Here is a 20206-nt window from a genome sequence, read left to right as displayed (position 1 = left end):
TTCGCTAGATAATAAGTAAACCAAAATTTGTTAGATTGCAATTGGAAGGAATCATTCAAAATTTTAAAAATGATGTTTTGCCAACTTTTTTATCTGAATCTGTAACGATAATTTAAAAAATGCGTTTTATTGATTTCGCTAACTTATACATATACGTATGGAAAATTTCATCGAAATCGGTGAACATTGCAATGAGCTACAAACGTTTAAAGATGATCACGTAAGGGGGAAATGCCCTGACAAATCTGAAAATCTGCGACTTTTACCCTTAAGCTCTCATTTTTAAACGTATGCAGCTCATTGCAATGTTGATATTTACGGTATGCTCGTAGATATTTACGGGGACGATACCTCATCAAATATAATACAAGTTGTAAAGAATGGTTTCGGCGGTTTAAAACCCACATGATTTCGACGTAAGGGACAAAGATTAGCGATGGTGCGCCAAAAAAATTCCAAGATACAGATTTGCGAGCATTACTTGATGAAAATCCACGTCAAACACTTGAAGAACTGTCAAATGTTCGAATAACGAGATTTTTTCGACAAGAAACGACGGAAACTTATTCCCATACCCAATACTTGTTAGTCTATGACGTTTTTCTTTTGGGTTAGAACAGTTGTGGTCCCTGGTGTTAACAATGAACGTGAAGCTATAGTTTTGCATTCTGAAATTCGAAAATCCTTGCAGTGTGTGTTTAGCATTCTAAAATGTTTCTCGCTTTATGTATAATACCATGCTTTCTCGCATCATTCATCCAAAGTTCAAAATTCTGTCAAACATGGGTGGCGCTACAGTTATGCACGGCGGTGTGCAAGCAGTACAAGCTCACCCTGACTGCACATCAGACCGCGGGAAGCATCGTGAAAGATAATACCTTTCGGGTTTGTCGACTGCACACGCACAAATACACCGCATGCACGAGATTGACGTCATCGTTACGCGCCGTTGGCGCGCTAACGATCGATTTCATAAAATAGTGCGTGCAGCGTGCAAAACGGCCACGCTCTCGCCCTGCAGGAAGCTGCCTTCGAAAGGTTCGCACCCGAGGCCGAATTCTCAAGGTCGTTGCACCGGGAATGCAGGCGGCGGCTGCACTTGACGCCTGTACGAGCCCCACGAAACCCCTCTTGTGCTCCCATTCAGGTTCTCCCGCTCACAATGATCCTCGAGACAATATGTATACACGTGTGCGCGACACGATCCTGCTTATTCTACCGCGGGGGCACAGTGCGACAAAAAGTCCGTTTTCTGAAGAAAATTCCGTATCTTCAAGAATACAAGTGGTAGAACAAAATATTACGCGGACACAAATCGGTCGTTCAGAACGAATTTATTATTTCAAAGCCGCCGAGAAATTGCCAGGAAGATGGTGAAGGATCATTACCAATAATGATAAATACTTCCACAATGAATCCACTTTTACAATATTGGAAAACGTTTTAAACACTGTGTGAAAATAAATAAAATGTGTCCGGTAATTATTATTCATAAAAGAGACTATCTAATAGTTAATTGTTTACTCTTGTACGTTTCTTTAATTGTTCCATGTTTGAATTGTTGTTTGATATATTCGATGTGAATCAGAGTGAATAATAATACGCGTTCGATTAAATTATTGAAGTATAAGTTATTAAATTAAATGCAATTGATCCAAGAAACTGTTTCTGTGACTGTTTCTGAAATCAACTTCGAAGTACTATAATTTACTGCAGGACAAAGCAAGTTTAGCCATGGGGTGACTGTAACTTTCTTTTCATTTACAATAAAAATGTGATTTCAAGGTTGATTGTACACAATGGATAAATCTGCTGTGACACATTTCTTCTAGTGGCATTGCAATATTGAACAAAGCATAATCTAATTACAAGAGAACGTCGAAAGATTAGATAACGTTTCTTTATACATCTATTCTACCTGGAATGAGCATTTTCCATTGCTATTTACAACTCTGGCAGAAGACATTTTATACGTTTATTATTTTATACGTGACACATTATTCCACACAGGAAAAAACGGTGATAATCATTGTTCCTATTTGACATATTAAGTGCTTATCCGAGAAGATATGTGAGATATCAAGATATTAACTATAGAAAATAATATCTGTAACCCCTTGCCATATTTTATCGAGTCACGCTCGTCATGAAGATTTTAAACAAAGTCTAATAAATGTGAATGTTGCGCCTTTCTTTTTAAATGAAATAAAATTTTCAGGGACCGAAAACAACAGTGATTCTAAGATTTTCTACGATAAGAATCGTTTATAAAAAATTGTTTATTATTGAAATTTAAGATAATCTACACAAAATAAAAAGAAAAAATTCGAAGACCAAAATGATTAAAAAGTATCGATTTTTGTACCTTTTGGTTACAAGTAACAGTTATTAGTACCCAAAAGATTGGATTCTCCTCGGTAACTGTTATCGATGATGAAAAACTGTTTCGATTGCTTAGAACAGTTGTTGATGAGAGAGGTTCATTTCGATTGCATGTAACAGTTATCGATGTTCGAATTTCTTTTCACTTGTTCATAATAATTATTGATGAGAAAATTCATTTGGGTTGCTTATTTAATTATTGAGTTGTCTACTCTTTCGCGGATGAAGCAAGCCTGTGAAATTCATTGAGAAGGTTTCGTACAACAAGACGAATCCACAGGCCACAAGAACAACAGAAAATCTGTTTGTTAACTGTCTTTGATAATAATTGATTGTCTACCATTTGAAAGTTGTACTATTTAATAATAACTGTTACTTTCCTGCATTAATAACTGTTATGAGCTATTAAAATGAACATATCTCATCGAATAACTGTTATGAGCGATCGAAATAAATTCCTTTCACCAACAACTGTTACGAGCGACCGAAATAAACTTCTCCCATCGATAACTGTTATGAGTAGCCCGTGGACCTTTATGCAAAATAAAAAATGTCCTCATTGATTGCAGGACACAGGAGCCAAATAAAAATTGTATTCCTCTTTTAAATCCTCTGTCCTTAAATATTTTTAACATGTCCACTGCTTTAAATTGTACGTTCCCAATTTTGTCATAAATGCATAAAATCCGCAGTCTAGTCCTAACTGGACTCATCTAGATCGCTCATAAGCGATCGAAATAAATTTCTTTCAGTGATAACTGTTACAAATGATCGAAATGAATTTCTTTCAACGATAACATTTACTAAAAAGATAAAATTCCGCGGCAGAAGTGAAACTTCTTGCAGTTTAGTAATGTTTAGAAGTAAATCAGGATTGGAAATGGTAAATAATCCTAATGAAGCGACAACAAGATTAGGAACAACTCTCGAAGCAGCAAGACATTTGGACAAAATTGAACCAAGAATATTTATATCATACTTTAGCTATCACAAGCCAATTGTTTCAATGATAGAAATTATAGAAAGAATAATGAACGATCAAAATTTGCGACGCAAAGAAGGAGAGCATATGGGCAATGCTGTGTGAACTATGTCTCTTTCTTTCCTATACGCTCTCCTTCTTTGCGTCGCAAATTTTGAACGTTCATTATGTTTTCTATGATTTCTATCATTGAAACAATTGGCTTGTGATAGCTGAAGTATGATATAAATATTCTTGATTCAATTTTGTCTACATGTCTTGCTGCATCGAGAGTTGTTCCTGATCTTGTTGTCGCGTCATTAGGATTATTTACCATTTCCAATCCTAATTTACTTCTAAACATTACTAAACTGCAAGAAGCTTTACTTCTGCAGCGCGTATGTTTTTTAATTATTTGGAACAACCCTGGGGGGTGTCGTAAAAGAAATTCAAACGTCGAAAATAAGAGCCATCCTAATATGACGCGTTTAACCGATGCTTCCAAGTATTCCGAATTCGTCCATGTATCGCATACCCGACCCAACTCACAGCTGATTAATAGAGGCTCGCAGGATGCATTCTAAAAGGTTTCCATTTGGCATTAAAACGACAACCCGGCGCGAATTAAAACGGGAGAAGGAGCCGTGTGTTGCTCAACGACAAAAGGCTCGTCTAACGAAGCAGCCGGATTCTAAAATTAACAGCCGATCCTGACCTGGGTTTCGATCGTGTAACTCGTCAGTGTCAAAACGCACGGCGAATCTCAATCGTGCGACTCGAAATGCTTTGCATCGCGCTATGCGAATTAACGGGCGCCCCGTGCTTCTTCGCAGCAGTGTCGCCGCGGTTCAAGGTCCCGCAACATTTCCTAATTAGCATTATCAATTACTATATTTCCGCTGAAAATTGATAAACTTCGTCTCACGGTTCCAGTACTGATTTCTGTAAAAAATTTGGTTAATTTATTGGATTGGAAAGAAAGTTCGCAGCGTTTCCAAATTCAGAATCGAAGGTAACATTGAAGTATTTATACATATGTTATCTCAATAAAACGCGAGAAGTTACCTCGAAAATGGCAAAAAGTAATAGAACAGAATGGAAGATATGTTATTGGATAAATATCTGAATTTTAGCTTTCAATTTTAATTCACAAACGCTATGAACTTTCGTTCCAACCCAATACTTAACCAGACCTACATACAGGGTGTTCCGTTTATCTGATAACGAAAATTGACTTTGACATCCCACCTCCCCACCATTCTAGTCCTAAAACAAATTAGACTCTATGATTGAGATTTTTTTCGTAACTTCAGTGCGTCACAAGATATTTCCGTTATCAGATAAACGAAACACCCTGTATAACAATCTTTCCCTTTTCGTTAATTTCTCAATGTCTCTTTTTTATTATATTTAATTTTAATTTTATATTTGTTTCATTCGCAACATTGCGGAGATGTTTAGTTGGATCTAAATCATTAAACAAAAATTTGGTATTTTACAGTGTCAGTCTTTTTCCAGCAGATATCGAAAATTGATAAATTCCTTAATTTTCATTTAGTTTGCTATGTAAAATTGTAAAATGCCTACATTTATCACGATCTATCTGTCAATTTATTCAACCAAACCTATCATAATTCGACTATTGTTTAATTTAGCAATTAAGTAGAACAATTTGATAAACGCAATTAGATTTAGTGCATTTTTCAATCCATTATTTTAGATTTCGAAAATTGGCAAACCTCGTGGCTTGGTTTTAATTTAGTTTGTTCCAGAAAATTCGCGATAACAGAAACCTATATTTATTATGACCTATTTGTTAACTTACTCAACCAAACTTATAATAATTCGACGACTGTTTAATTTAGTTTGTTTTAGAAAATTCACAAAAACAGAAACCTATATTTATTATGACCTATTTGTTAACTTAGTCAACTAAACTTATAATAATTCGACGACTGTTTAATTTAGCGGTTGAATAGAATATTTTGCCAAAACCGTGATTGTATCTATTTTCTTATTGTTCAATCCTTTATCTTCTTTTTTGCAGTAGATATTACCAATTTTCGGAAATTGGTATGCTTCTTGTCTTGGCTTCATCGACTAGTGTATTAATGTATATCATACATATTTCGGAATAGCACTACACGCCGTAACAACCATTCATTTTCTTCGGTTATCTCAATTTTATGCTTGGTTCGAGTTAGCAAAGCTCAAGGTAAAAGTCAAACGATGCAAACAGTCATTTACTTCGTTACTTTCCAACTTATTTAAGGCGTTCACTGCCACGTCAGTCATATACGGGTGACACCATTTTGTTAGCAAGCTTAAAAATCAATTTCTATCAGGATCTATTAAGTGAATCAAACTTGTTTAGGATTTGTAAGAATATCGCAATATCTATAATAGATCTTGTGTTTTTCTATTCTGAAATCATTAAATAAACTGCTCTGAGTTTGTGTGACTTTTAAGAACATTAGAGTGCTAGTCAACGTGTTAAGATGTTAACTGCTAACTGTACAATATCTTATCTAACGAACCAAAAATTGAAAAACAAAGGTTTATTGCAATATTTACTGTTACACAGTTCCTGTTTTTATCTTTAGACAGCAGATTTTAGGCATTTATGACAAAAACGGACTGCTCTTTAGTTTATCGGACTCAAAGTTTGCGCCTTTTTCCTATAAATTATGATGTATTTGGTATGTAATCTAGTAGATTTGTACCCGGGGCGCCTGCAGATCGAAGTTTCGATCCTGTAGGATCAATAGTTCAGGAGTTATGCTTGCTTAAAGTTGTGCATTTTTCAGAGTTTTCAAAAACACTGCAGATTGCTCAACTTTAAGCAAACATAACTCCTGAACCATTGATCATACAGGATCGAAAAAAAGTCTACCGAATTGTATACCAAATACATCATAATTTATAGGAGGAAGGCATAAATTTCAAGTCCGGTAACGCAAAGTTTACCCAAAAAATGAGCTGACGTAATTTAAAACAGTGAAAACATTAGAAGAATTTGAAAATACTGTTATATTATTTTCTAGCTGTTAAGCATATCAGTAAAGAAAATAATATTTTATTTCATTTTAGTTGATTGCAATTCAGGTAGAAAATTCTAATTTTGCATAAAGATTCGCTGTCTATTTATTATGTACAGGGTAGAAAGCAATGTTTGGTCTTGGTTGCCATAGGCGTATTCTACATCTTCGTAAAAAAAATATTAATTTTCTATGAAACGTACTTATACATTAAGTATCTACCATTTTGTTATATGACCTTCTGCTTTGTTTCAATTACGTAAATGTCATTTACCCCATGTAAATCAGGTGATAAAGAACACTACGTAAAATGTGTTCGCTATTTTTACTGAAAAATTCGAATACTTGCATATGTATCTCTTGTATGTTGTTGGACGAGCTAACAGAATTTTGAGGAGTTCGAAATATATGTATGTATGTATACATGAAAATTATCTAGAACAAGTTCTCTTATACAGGGTGTCCCTGCTACTTTGATTACCCCGATTAGGAAAATTATTTCGAAAATATCTCGTTAACGATCAGATTTAGGACATACGAAGGTCAATACATTTTCACTCAGAATTTCATGCTCTAGTGACTTACGATACAAAAAGTAGGTCAAAGTAGTAAAAAAACAAATTAATGTGAAATTGAAATCTCCGAAATGAAATTTAAAAAATCTAAAAATATATTAATATACTTATTAATATATCAATATATTATTATTTCCAATTTGTTCAGATTATTAAAGACAGAAAGAATTTTCTATATGGCCCCTGTTTCTAGAAACTGGTGTAAACAATTTTTATAGTAATCACTAGACTGCTTGAGCATGAAAAATGCTCAAGTATGAAATTCGACAGGATTTAGTACGATTTTTATTTATTGTTGATCTAAAAAAGCTATTACTAGACTTTATGCAAAATACAAATGTAAAATAATGTAAACGCACGTTATTCTTTGAAATCTAGCTGCTATCATGAAAGATACAGGAGGATAGCAAGTAAACAATACAGATTTATTGATATAATTTGTTTGCTCGTGAAGATTTTTGTATGGAACTTTGACTAACACATTCGTGACTCTTTCCCGATTAAAATGATACCAAACACGACCCAATTCGGATCGTATTTGCTCGTGTAATGCACGGTTGAATGGAACCTCGATTATCCGAACGAACGAAATCGTCGATATTCAAACAGTTATAACTTTGGAAGAAAAGATCGTAGAACGATGGGACTGGTCACATTTGAAAGCTTGAAATCTCTGCTTTCATATGGCTATACCAGTTCTTCCAAAATGTTTCGTGAATGTTAGTAAAAATCGAAGACTAAAAGTGGAAATTCAAGTGGCTCTATAGGCCTCAAAAACTCTCTATGCCTGTCGAGTATGACTTCGTCCCTGTAGAGTTACCGGGAATGATTCTTCAGGGTGCAATGAGCAAAGAAGAAGAATATTTGGACTGCTATAGGGTCGGCATGCGAGTACGGCTAAAATTGATCGTGGGAAGCAGAAATAACATAATAATTGATTTCATCCCGTAACGATTTTGTTGCATTAAAAGTAACATTACAACATTTTTTAATTTTTATAATCTTTTACTATTTTATATTTCACCCAACCAATTTCTTCCTAAATGCATGAATATCCTCAGTCTAGCTATTGCCAATGAAAACAGGATTTTATTTGGTCCCACTTTCTTGAAATTTGTCTACGAACCTTGAAAATCGCATAAACATGCGCAGTCTAGTAATCACATTCACAATTTCGAACGTTTCCTGCCATATCGTTACACAACCTGACATCACCGTAAAGATTCATTTTTAAGTCTGCACGGACAAATTGCGTGAACCGTATACGGACGTAGACAGTAGTCACCGTGCTAAAATGATGGATTGTTTAAAAAGTCCCGGTAACAAACGATTGTCATCGTGTGTGCCCGCCTCGCATCGCCACGCGCTTGTTCTTATCGTCAGCGTGGTTCAGGTGAAAAAATCTCCAACTGGCAAACACAATAGTGTCTCGTCGAGGAGACGAAGGAAAAATTCGTTTCGCAACGCAGCCGAGTTCGCGTCGAGAGAGGCTGCGAGCGAGCGAGCGTATAGGTACGGCGAAACGTATCACGTTCGCTGGAACTATAGTTGACTGTACATACTACATATACATACACACAATGCAACGCCTACCATGGGCGCCACTGTTAGAAAGTGGAATGCAAGCGTCCCGATGAGAGTGGAAGTCTAGCGCCAGCCCGTGTTAGCCATCGACATCGACACACAACCATGGCCACCGGCGAAACAGAGTACAGTAATGTCTCGATACATAGTCTAGTCCAGTCAATCAATGCTCGTAAAGGGGGTGTAGAGGGAAATGGAAGGAACACAATTTTTAACTTTGGGAATTTGTTTGGACTAGTTAGGAAGTAAACATACTAAAAGTCCCTACCCCTAGGAGGTGAGCGGCGTACAGGGGGGCACGTAGAAGGTCCCTTTTTCGGTTTTCCGCTTATATCTCGGAAACTATGTGTCCTAGAGATAAGACCATTCTATACAAAATTAAAGCTGACAAAACGTGCTATAAGATTGATTCTAATCAGTTTTTTGCTATCGCGCATAGTTTCCGAGATATCCGCACTCAAAGTTGACTAATTGTGAAAAAGAAATTTTTTCCTTATTAGACTAGTTAACTCTTCAGCACAATTAGTGAACTTTGAGCGCGGATATCTCGGAAACTATGCGCGATAGCAAAAAACTGACTAGAATCAATCTTATGGTACGTTTTGTCACCTTTAATTTTGTATAGAATGGTCTTATCGCTAGGACGCATAATTTCCGATATACATATAAGCGGAAAACCGAAAAGGGGGACCTTCTATGTGCATTTGAAGTTGAAATTGAAAAATTGAAGTTGACATTGAAGAATTGAAGTTGAATTTGAGAAACTGGTGTTGAAACTGAAAAATTGAAGTTGAAATTGAGAAATTGATGTTGAAACTGAAAAATTGAAGTTGAAATTGAGAAGTTGATGTTGAAACTGAAAAATTGAAGTTGAAATTGAGAAATTGATGTTGAAACTCAAAAATTGAAGTGGAAATTGAAAACTTGAAGTTGAAATTGAAAAATTGATATTGGCAATGAAAAATTGAAGTTCAAAGTGAAGTTGAAATTGAAAAATTGAAGTTGAAATTGAAATTGAAGTTGAAAATGAAGTTTTTGAAATTGACGATAAAATCGAAAAATTGAGGTTGAAATTGGAAAATTGATGTTGAACTTGAAAAATTAAAGTTGAAATCGAGAAATTGATGTTGAAACTGAAAAATTGAAGTTGAAGTGGAAAAATTGATGTTGGAATTGAAGTTGAAATTGAGAAATTGATGTTGAAACTGAAAAATTGAAGTTGAAATTGAAAAATTGATGTTGGAGACAACGGGACTGACTACCTAAAAACGGGACGTATGGTCACATTAGATATGGGCGGATAAGATGATTAGAAATTCCCTTAGACCAAGTACCAGGGCTTGAAGGAAACTGTTATCTATTTACCTACCGGAAGCCTGTTAATAGGATTTTCAATAATTGTGCTGTACCAAAAGAAAGCATAGAAATTTTCTTTTACATTGCAATCTTAAATGAAACTATTAGATGACGTTATTAAGGGTGACTTGTTAGTTCACAATGAAAATTGCTGTTGCTATTTAAGGTTCCATTAAACAGTGTTTAGCCATGTACCATAGATTCATTACAATTATGCAATAATCACCGGTCGGTAATGTGTTAAATTTTTCAATTAGTTCTGATATAACAGTTATTTTTTGACTTGTAACTTTTCTCTTCTAAGAAAACAGTTATAAATCCACTGGGAGGGATAGACAAATTCAGGGACAGTGGCAATACGGTAAAATAATGGCATCTCTAGGTTCTGTGATAGATATAAAAAATTTGTACCGAACAGACTGACAGAGACAGACAAGAAAGCGAGCTAATAAAAACGTGGTAAAATATATACATATACGAACGGGTGAGATTTCACAAGAATGGAGACATAACCCATTGTTGTGGTGACCTACAAAAACGTTAACAATATTTTTAATGTTAAAAAGTTTCTCTTTAACTTTCCATGATATTAAAACTGTAATTTTATTGAAAAAATATTCTATATTAATACAGATTTTGAACGTTTTCAAAATATTGGAAATATTTTTAACATTAAAATGTCAAAAATTTGTATCCAATTGAAAATTCTTTTAATTTATGGTGTTAATGTCAAAGATATAAATGCACATTTCCATCGGGAGTTCGCTTAATCTAAAACTGCCGGTTATTTATAGTAACCAAACAAAAAACAGACTTTCGATTCCCACTTGCTAATACACCGAATGAAGGCAAATATTATCTTTACTGCTATAACCCGACTCCCACGCAACTTTATTCGAACGTTCTCCGTCTTCACTTTAGCCATTTAAAAACTCTGTTTCGAAATACGGAATGAAAGTCGAATAGCTTCGAGGTAAACTATTTCCATTTAAAATCCATTAATTGTCAAATGCAATTTAAAATTCAGGCTGGATATTCCAGACAATTATTATCCAATAAAGAAAGATTGTTGATAATAAAAATACAGATATCTCTTTCTCAATTTCGAGATAATATAATATACAATAATGCGACAAAAATGACGTGGTTAATGAAAACATTTTAGGATGATACAAATAAAAATAATCTTTGGTTAGAGTATTTAGGAAAATGATTTGAAAATTACTTATTTATCATTTTGAAGGCTTTGTTAATTTCATTGGGCCAATTGGAAAACGTTTTGCAACGATTTTCAGAAAATTGTTGCAGTTGTCAAGTCGATGGACGACGTGTTCAAAAGAAGCTTGTCAATTATTTTTAACAATTAAGAAACGCCAGATTGTACAAAACAAGACTACTTGGTTGTTCACGTTTCACATTCATAGTTTGATTAAACGTTTGTTGAAAATGTCTTAGCTATTGATATCACTTCGAGATTGATTCGAATCGCTTCGATCCAATGCTTATGACGAAAAATGCGAATCACTTCCAACATAATTCGAAGCGTAGAACTCTTGAAGATCTTAAAAGTCTTGTGAAACCCAAATCTAATCCATGCAATTTACACGTAAAGTTTCTTGCAATTATCTTGTAAACCAAAGCCGACCGTCGAAAACTTTAAAGGGAACTGTTCTTCAGAATGATGACCTTGACAACAAATTTCAAGGTCATTCAAGTCGGAGAGGAGGTATCACATCGACAAATTCGAAAGTCTTGGAGGTCTTGAATTTCTTGAAAATCTAGAAAATCTAGAAAATCTTGAAAAAATCTAGAAAATATTGAAAATTTAGAAAATCTTGAAAATTTAAAGCCTTGATCAAAACTTTCACGAGTTTCGAGAATGTCTGACTTTGAATAAATATCGAATTGTATCGAAATCTTGTAGTGATTGATTTGTTTGAAAACTTGCAAGAGACAGAGTATCGAATGCCCATCGCTAACGGCAACGCGCCAGAAACCAATTCTCTGATATATAAAATAATTTTCAATCGATCAAGAATGAATACGATCCTCTGTACCGCATGCTGCAGCAACCATCAATCAGCGAATAATCTGATAATCAAAGTATTAGCTGCGAGTAATCTCGCGGAACCTTCTCCATTCTCCGAAGAAGAGATGAAAGTCGCGGACGACGAGATAGAACGGCGAAAGAAAGAAAAAAAATGTGTATTTCGCAAGAGTGTTACAGGGAATCGGTGATATCGGAGAGACGCTTTCAATCGCATTTACCGACACTAATGCAACGCCTACCACAGGCGCCCGCCTTAGAACATGGAATGCAAATCCGTGTGGCTCGATCGCGAGAGAGCCTTAGCGCCGGCCTCGCACGCCCACGCATCTTCGCAGCCAAGGCGCGTCCCGCTTGCGCCATAAAAATAGCTGAACACCATAATAAATCAAACATCTCCAGCCAGAGCGGCGATAGGACTTCTATCTTTACATCGGTCAACCACATTTCCGCTCGTCGACGCCGGACATTTTTCTTTGTAGGGCAAATCCTGTCCGGACACTTATACCGCGTGGAAGACAATTAAAATCTGTACAAAAAATATAATCCAGTAAAATCATTATTTTTTTATGACTGCATCTACCGCGCCGAGAGTACAGACGAAGCCGAACGTAGAAAAGGACAGCATGTAAATACGGATCGCGCGGCCGAAGCGTATCGGTGTGAACTAACAATCACTACTAATCCAATTACAAAACTTCTTTATTTTTCTTTATATTTTTATGCGACTTTCACCAACTTATTTCTGGCATTTTTCTGATTAAAGTGACACCAAACACGATATAATTTCAACTGTATTTAGTGGTTTAATCGACGATGAAAGTTTCGAACGCAACGAAGAACAGCGTATTGGAAATTCTTTGAACTGTGCCGGCGACGGCGCCTGTCCACGTCTCTTTCTTTCCCATGCGCTGTCCTTCCTTGCGCCCAACCACTAAGTACAGTTGAAATTATATCGTGTTTGGTGTCATTTTAATCAGAAAAATGCCAGAAATAAGTTGATGAAAGTCCCAAAAAAAAATAATGAAGTTTTGTAATTGGACTAGTAGTACTTTTATGTAGAGCACAAGAAACTGCATCGATAGAAGTTGGGTAGATAAGAGGGGATAGAGATTTTTTCTTATTGCGAAAGAACAGCATCGTCTTATACCGAATGAACACTGTAATTTGATTAAAATTGGACCAAACGACTTTAGATTTGTTCAGATGTCAGAAGGATTAGTTTACTAGGTGATGTGTGAATCAAATTGTGTTTTTTTTTAAATGCTATTGCTCGGAATTACAAAGACACAAGTGAAGATCACGATTTGACACGGCTACATGAATTTTAAATGAATAGAGACCTAAAATTACAAAAAGATATAATGTGAAGAAAAGTTCGTATTGAAATCGTGGTTAACTAACTACTAGTTGCATCACGCACCCTCTTCTCTGAACTCTCTGCTACTTAGTACGAAATTACGTCCCGAAAGAAAAAATTGTCTTACAGTTATAGTCGCAAGTTTGCATTTCAGCTACTTCATGGAAACGGGCCACATAATTACATTATTTAATCTACTGTTTATATTAATCTAGCTGATATCGTAACGACATTAATGTTAAATGTATTCACCGTAATCTAATCTCTTCTCCAAATAAACCATTTCTTGTCAAGAAAAACGAAGATATACGAGCTTTTAATGACATTTATCATCGTCCCCCAACCTCCTACGCTACTGTAATGAATCATGGGGGCGGGAATATTTATAGAATTTAACTATACATATAAGACTCTCACCAAAGGAAATGTGAATTACTGCTGTACTACACGCCTAGTAATTACGAAACGTTCATAACTGCCAATTTTATTTAATTCTTCTAATTTTTTCTAATTACGTAATACTAAGTTTATTTTCTTTCGTAATATGTACAATAGATTAAAAATAATACAATAGTATTTTTATATTCTTCTAATTATTTTTACTGTTTTAAATTGCACCTATACTTACTTATAATATTATTTATATGGAATAAATAATACTAACGTTTATTTGCATATAATAGATTGAAAATAATATAAATAGTATTTTTGAATTCTTCCAATTTTTTTACTGTTTTAAATTGCACCTACTGATAATATTATTTATATACAATACATAATATACTAACGTTTATTTCTTTCTTAATATATACATATAATAGATTGAAAATAATATATGTACCAGTATTTTTAATTCTAATTTTGTTACTGTTTTAAATTGCACCTACTCATTTTAGTCACAAATGCATGAAATTTACTAATAACTTTACATTTCACTACATCAGAATGAAATAATATTAGGTAAGTACATTGTATAAATAACTCTGTCCAACAAATTTCAACTTTTTTATGTTCCCCAATTACTGTTGGGTTCTTCGTATAGAGTTTTTTGCGCTGATTCCGAATCAGTTTTTAATTTTTTTCCTATACGCGCAGTTTCTGAGGAACATGGCTTTGAATAAAAAAAACATATTTTTCAACTTTAAACAAATATTGTGATGTTATTATAAAAGATATTGAATTGTTCTTTGCAGCAAAAGATTCTGTAGACTTTCCCGAATACAGTGATATCCAATATTAATACATTACGATTGTTTAAACATGTTTATATATTACAATAATTAAAGACGGAGAGACACAACTTTTGCACCAAAATTTTTGAGGATATTTTTGAATTTATCGTAGTTTTGGAATAAACTTGGTGTTGGACAGTGTAATTAGTATAATTAGACTGTGGATCTACATTCAAAGTAAAAATTGAATCAATTACAAGAAAGGGGACTCGCATAATAATTTTCATCTGATGTTTCTTCCATTCTGTGTTTCACCTATTCATCTTTGAGTGCATAAAATCCGCAGTCTAATAATTAGTTATAAATTACTTGTCTACTTTTTACCATGCAATTTTGAACTGCACACTTCCTATTTTAGAATTATACAACATGTAAAGAATGTATAACATAGCTTTCACCAGTGTGTAATGCAATCTCTCATTTCGGAAATGCAAGTTAGAAAATGTTTACTCGAACACTATTTTGCAGTGTACGTAAGAGAAGAAACGTCTGATGTGTGTGACTAACGTATTTAAAATTGTAAGCTCATTTAAATAAACTGCAACTGGTTTCAAATACATTAACCGCTAGATACTTCTCTTCACGTGACAGATTGATGAATAATTTATTGACTTTTTAAGAAACATGCACGTAGAATGAAAAACAGTAGACGAGAAGTAACGTTTCCAGTATCCATTTATAGCGATTGTTAAAAAAAAACTCGTATAATACATTATAAGACTCATTGCAAATTAATAGATGGAGACATCAGCTCTTTAAAGAAACGCTTTTAAAACTGATAGTGTGTGTTTTTTATATCAATGACGAATAGAACGAATTATATAATATTTCTAAATATTGTTGAAATTCCAATGTAATTAGAAAGTTCAGCTGAAATGCTTTTAAAATTGATACTTTTATTACATCACGGAAGTAAAACAAATTAATATTTCGAAATATTTATAATAATCGTGATATAACTAAAAAGTGATCGAACTGTTCACATATGCAATATTAATCTCATTTTTCTAATAAATACAACAACATATAATGTATGATATTATACATACTAAATATTTGATTTTACAAGTTTAATAAACGATGTAAACAACAACAAATTACTATTTCTAAATATTGATAATAATCGTAACATAATTAAAAAGTAATCAAACCTTTTACATATGTAATATTAGCCTCATTTTTCTAATAAATACAACATATAATGTATGGATTCTAAATATTTTATATTATATATACTAAATATTTTACAAATTTAATAAATGACATAAGCAATAAACAAATTACTATTTCGAAATATTTATAATGATCATGATATAACTAAACTAAAGTACACAGATCTACAAAACGTATTTTTTAAATTTTCAATATAGGCCCACATAAAACAGTCGTAAAATACAACTTCTCTAGTATTTTTTGCTACAATTCCGATCAGTTGCAATTTTTGAAAAAATTTCTTTTCACATCCTGTAGTAAACTAATTGCTCTAGCTTTCCCAAAAAAGTTCAAATCGTATAGTACAATATTGAAAAAGTCATCGTCTTTTTTAGAGTATCCGAATATTAATTCGTTTCACTGTACATTAATGTACATTTATACTTATACATTGTAATTATACATATGTATACATATGCAGGCGGACCACTTACAGTAGAAATAAAGCATTCGTGGTTTCGAGATAAATATAGAGTCCTGTTACATCTCGCGATATGCAGATTTTAATGGCCGCTTGTTCGACTATTTTTAGCAGCCGACGCGGACTTGATTCGTCTCAAAATACACCATAAAGTGCGCCACCATGACGGAAATAGCGTACCTGTTTGTTCCACCGTGCATCAACAATAAACTTCTCTACTCTGTTTTCGAAAGCATTCAATCATGCAGGGGTGTAGACATTTTATATTATTTAAAGTCGCTACACACTACCAGGCAGCATGCACTGACGTAATAATCGCCGGCCATTTTCTGTCCCGAGACATTTTCTTTTTACTCCAGTTGCATGTTCTTTTTTCGATTGAAATATTCAGATCGACTTCGCAGATTAAAACCGAGCAATGTTTACGTGAATACATGGCTGAAGCTTTAGCTCACGGTTACGTAAGGTTATGTAAATTCTGTAATTTCTGAATGATCAATGCCTGGCCACGGTGAAAGGCATCCAAATTATTTTTGAAAGGTTACGTGTTCATTCAGGATTGATAAATGTAAGATTATACTCGAAAATCGATTTATTCATCAAGATAATCGTTATTCAAACATTAGCTTTAATATTATAACTTCCGAAATTTTCATTGTCACTACATTTTTATTTGTATCAAACCTAAACTAAAATATTTCTTGAAAATAAGTGAACAAAATTAAAGTACTTAGTAATATGTTGGAAATAACATATTTATTTGAACTGAAAAATATAATTTTGGACGTGAATATCGTCTATTTTTTCAGGAAGAATATTACATTTGAAATTTGTGTTTTAATATAATTAGGTAATTGTTTATAAACAACTATGCAACGTTTCAGTGTAATTTACATTTACAAATCTTACATTTAAATTACAAATCTTTCAATAATATTTTTTGGGAAAGTCCTTGCATAGAGAATATATTTAAGTAAACAGTTCCGAAAAATTGTTTACAATAGATGAACGTAATTCTTAAATATTTGCATTGACAACATACATATAAATCTGTGATATATTTAATAGACATAACACAACTCTATTTTTAATACGTAGAATTGTGTTCATATTGTTCAAGGATTAAATAAAGAGAAATGTTTATAAAGCTTTTATGAACAATATATTTAAAAGTTCGATGAAACAAGCAGGAAACTATGAGACGTTTATTATTATTTTTAATGTAACGCGCACAAATATCTATGTAGCAGTTCACATACAATTTCTGGTAAAACTCGTGAAATCAATGCGAGCACGAATTTGAAAAGTCTAGTAAATAGTGCAAAGATCAGGAATTCGCTTAACACCGAAAGAGGAATATCTATTTTTATCGCTGCATTCATATTTGCAAGCGCGTTCTTTTCGATCGAGCTCTACCGAACGTATAATACATTAACCATGCTTTGTTATTCAGATGGAGGAGCGTTTAGAATGTTAAATAACAAAACTGCGGATTTGCATATTAAGCACGACGGTTGTAACGTGTCTTAATTCAATTTTAGAAGCAACACTGCTTCTGCGTCGTTTACTATCCTTTGTTTAATTCGTTCTGCAATATTTATATATACAGTAAAAATGATTATAATAATGATTTAGGCAATATACTTGTATGATTATAATAATAATTTAAGCAATATACTTGTATCGTTATGATAAATGATTTAAGCAATATACATGTACTTGTATCATTATAATAATCATTAAGTTCATTTTAATAATCATCATTATAATAATGATTTAAGCAACATACTTGTATCATTATAATAATGATTTAAGCAACATACTTGTATCATTATAATAATGATTTAAGCAACATACTTGTATCATTATAATAATGATTTAAGCAACATACTTGTATCATTATAATAATGATTTAAGCAATACACATGTACTTGAATCGTTACAATAATCATTGAGTTCATTTTAAGAATCATCATTACAATAATGAATCAAGCAACATATTTGTATAATTATAATAATGATTTTAGCAACATGCTTGTATAATTATAATAATGATTTAAGAAACTTGTATCATTATCCTAATGATTAAAGCAATATACCTGCATCATTGTAATAATGATTTTAGCAATACACATGTACTTGTATCATTACAACAATCATTAAGTTCATTTTAATAATCATCATTACAATAATGATTTAAGCAACATGCTTGTATCATTATGATAATGATTTAAGCGACGTACTTGTATCATTATAATAATGATTTAAGCGACGTACTTTTATCATTATAATAATGATTTAAGCCACATACTTGTATCATTATAATAATGATTTAAGCAACATACTTGTATCATTATAATAATGATTTAAGCAACATACTTGTATCATTATAATAATGATTTTAGCAATACACATGTACTCGAATCATTACAATAATCATTAAGTTCATTTCATTAATCATCATTACAATAATGATTTAAGCAACATGCTTGTATAATTACAATAATGATTTAAGCAACGTACTTGTATCATTATAATAATGATTTTAGCAATACACATATACTTGTATCATTACAACAATCATTAAGTTCATTTTAATAATCATCATTACAATAATGATTTAAGCAATATCCTTGTATAATTATAATAATGATTTAAGCAATTTGTATCATTATTATAATGTGATTAAAGCAATATACTTGCATCATTGTAATAATGATTTATCCAATACACATGTACTTGTATCATTACAATAATCATTAAGTTCATTTGAATAATCATCATTACAATAATGATTTAAGCAACATATGTGTATAATTATAATAATGGTTTGAGCAATATACTTGCATCATTATATAAATGATTTAAGCAACATATTTAAATACTAACAATTTATATTGTACAAATGTGAATGAGATAATAAGATTTGTGAATTCAAGGATGTCAGTTCATGCTTCAGTAAAGTGCGTAACGTGCAAACAAGTGAAAAAAGAACGTGAGTCTAGTAAATAGATGTAAGCCGATAGCGCAATCACGCGCGGCACATTCTAGCGCGAAGATAAAAAATAGCGACAGCACTCTCTGGCAAACGAGTGTTGCGCGCTGGTCGACATTTTCCGCGCGTATTTCCCGCTCCGAAAATATACCGCAAAAGGATCAGTAAGAAAAAACAGATCGCACGGAGTCTCTACGATTCGATATCGTATTCGAACGTGTGCGTTGAAACGAACGCAGAAGTCACGTGGGTGCCATCTCTAACAGCAGTTTTAAACCGCACCGGCGGTGGGTGACAGAAGTCGGACCGCAAGAGTATGGCACCGTATCACGTGGTCCAGCCGGGCTAAAAGAAGAAAGTAAAGCGGCCGGGTTCGTTGTTCCGTGGAAACTTGTTAACCCTTTAAACGTCGGAATTTGTTAGCATGAGTTTCTCCGCGCGTATCTTTCCACATGGAGAGTGCTGTTAAATCACGACCACCAATCGAACGCGCAGCAAGCCACGATCGAGTAAACACGCATGCACGACGTAACGCGCATGCGCGACGCTAAGTGGTTAACCTGCAACTTAACAGTTCCGAGATAGTCGAAACGAATGATATTTCTGTCGCGACAGCCTGTATCAAGACGTTTGGCATTGCCCCGTGACACTGTGCCGATCGAGGACCACCGGGCGATAGTAAAAGTCGAATATGGAGATGAGAAATTGAAGCTAGATGCTAGAAAGATTCACGCGAAAACCTTTGCAGGTTATGTGGTCAAGAGGAGGTAAAACAATCGAACACTAAGGGAATGCAGCGAAACAGAAATATATGACAGAGTAACTAGACGGAAGATTGCAGAGGGGACCTAAGAGGAGATGTAGTAACCAACAAAAATGACAAGGAAAGATTCCAAAGGAATGATTAATGTGAACTATACATATAGCCACACACACGCACACATATACACGTGTCAAATCCCTTGACAAGGCCGAAAGATGACTGGTACCGGTTAACAAGTTTCATCGGAACGACGACAAAAACACCCGAGCGTAGGATAACA

At 33.6% G+C, this 20206-nt stretch overlaps 1 protein-coding gene and 1 long non-coding RNA gene across 2 annotated transcripts in view; both read right to left on the bottom strand.

Annotated features, from left to right (window-relative positions):
- Positions 1–20206, bottom strand: part of LOC143211396 (cGMP-dependent protein kinase, isozyme 2 forms cD4/T1/T3A/T3B-like) — a 181119-nt gene that overhangs the window by 160282 nt on the left and 631 nt on the right. The window lies entirely within an intron of this gene.
- On the bottom strand, positions 1913–20205 carry LOC143211404 (uncharacterized). Its single transcript, XR_013009458.1, has 2 exons — positions 5256–20205; positions 1913–5152 (listed from the first exon to the last, which is right to left on the bottom strand). It is a non-coding gene; the product is annotated as an uncharacterized LOC143211404 (long non-coding RNA).

Source organism: Lasioglossum baleicum, chromosome 8, assembly GCF_051020765.1.
Source record: "Lasioglossum baleicum chromosome 8, iyLasBale1, whole genome shotgun sequence".
Classification (NCBI taxonomy): domain Eukaryota; kingdom Metazoa; phylum Arthropoda; class Insecta; order Hymenoptera; family Halictidae; genus Lasioglossum; species Lasioglossum baleicum.
This window is presented reverse-complemented; position numbering and strand designations above follow the sequence as displayed.